At 62.0% G+C, this 1,444-nt stretch overlaps 1 long non-coding RNA gene across 1 annotated transcript; it reads left to right on the top strand.

The window, feature by feature from the left end:
- Positions 1-66: 66 nt before the first annotated feature.
- LOC118452571 lies at positions 67-1,438 on the top strand. Its single transcript, XR_004842388.1, has 3 exons — positions 67-111; positions 304-1,069; positions 1,134-1,438. It is a non-coding gene; the product is annotated as an uncharacterized LOC118452571 (long non-coding RNA).
- Positions 1,439-1,444: the final 6 nt, after the last annotated feature.

The raw sequence follows: 1,444 nt of genomic DNA, 5'->3' as shown, positions 1-1,444 counted from the left end.
CACCCAAGGTCCCAGATGTCCAGGAACCCCAACACCCTGAGACCCAGGTGTCCAGGAACCCCAGCACCCAGGGACCTAGGTGTCCAGGAACCCCAACACCCAAGGTCCCAGGTGTCCAGGAACCCAAACACCCAGGGAACCAGGTGTCCAGGAAGCCCACCACCCAAAGTCCCAGATGTCCAGGAAGCCCACCACCCAAGGTCCCAGATGTCCATGCACCCCAGCACCCAAGCACCCAGATGTCCAGGAACCCCAACACCCAAGGTCCCAGATGTCCAGGAACCCCAACACCCTGAGACCCAGGTGTCCAGGAACCCCAGCACCCAAGGACCCAGGTCTCCAGGAACCCAAGGACCTAGGTGTCCAGGAACCCCAACACCCAAGGTCCCAGATGTCCAGCACCCAAGGTCCCAGATGTCCAGGCACTCCACCACCCAAGCACCCAGGTGTCCAGCACCCAAGGTCCCAGGTGTCCAGGAACCCCACCACCCAAGGACCCAGATGTCCAGGAACCCCAACACCCAAGGTCCCAGATGTCCAGGAACCCCAACACCCTGAGACCCAGGTGTCCAGGAACCCCAGCACCCAGGGACCTAGGTGTCCAGGAACCCCAACACCCAAGGTCCCAGGTGTCCAGGAACCCAAACACCCAGGGAACCAGGTGTCCAGGAAGCCCACCACCCAAAGTCCCAGATGTCCAGGAAGCCCACCACCCAAGGTCCCAGATGTCCATGCACCCCAGCACCCAAGCACCCAGATGTCCAGGAACCCCAACACCCTGAGACCCAGGTGTCCAGGAACCCCAACACCCAAGGACCCAGGTGTCCAGGAACCCCAGCACCCAAGGACCCAGGTCTCCAGGAACCCAAGGACCTAGGTGTCCAGGAACCCCAACACCCAAGGTCCCAGGTGTCCAGGAACCCAAACACCCAGGGAACCAGGTGTCCAGGAAGCCCACCACCCAAAGTCCCAGATGTCCAGGAAGCCCACCACCCAAGGTCCCAGATGTCCATGCACCCCAGCACCCAAGCACCCAGATGTCCAGGAACCCCAACACCCTGAGACCCAGGTGTCCAGGAACCCCAACACCCAAGGACCCAGGTCTCCAGGAACCCCAGCACCCAAGGATCCAGGTGTCCAGGAACCCAAGGACCTAGGTGTCCAGGAACCCCAACACCCAAGGTCCCAGATGTCCAGGAACTCCACCACCCAAGGTCCCAGGTGTCCATGCACCCCAGCACCCAAGGACCTGGGCACCCAGGGACCCAACCACCCGGGCCCCGCCACCCCAACTGACGGTGAAGATCTCCACGATGTCGTTGGAGGTGGTGCGGACGGGGTCCACGTCCTTCTCGCTCAACACCCGCATGAGGCTGACACCGTCGGTCTCCAGGATCCACTCCTGAAGAGCCTTGAACTCCCCGTCCTCTGTGATGATGATCTT

This window comes from Egretta garzetta, unplaced genomic scaffold (genome assembly GCF_000687185.1).
Source record: "Egretta garzetta isolate BGI_Z169 unplaced genomic scaffold, ASM68718v1 scaffold1187, whole genome shotgun sequence".
Lineage (NCBI taxonomy): Eukaryota > Metazoa > Chordata > Aves > Pelecaniformes > Ardeidae > Egretta > Egretta garzetta.
Note: the sequence above shows the minus strand (reverse complement) of the source record. Positions and strands in the feature narration are given on the sequence as shown.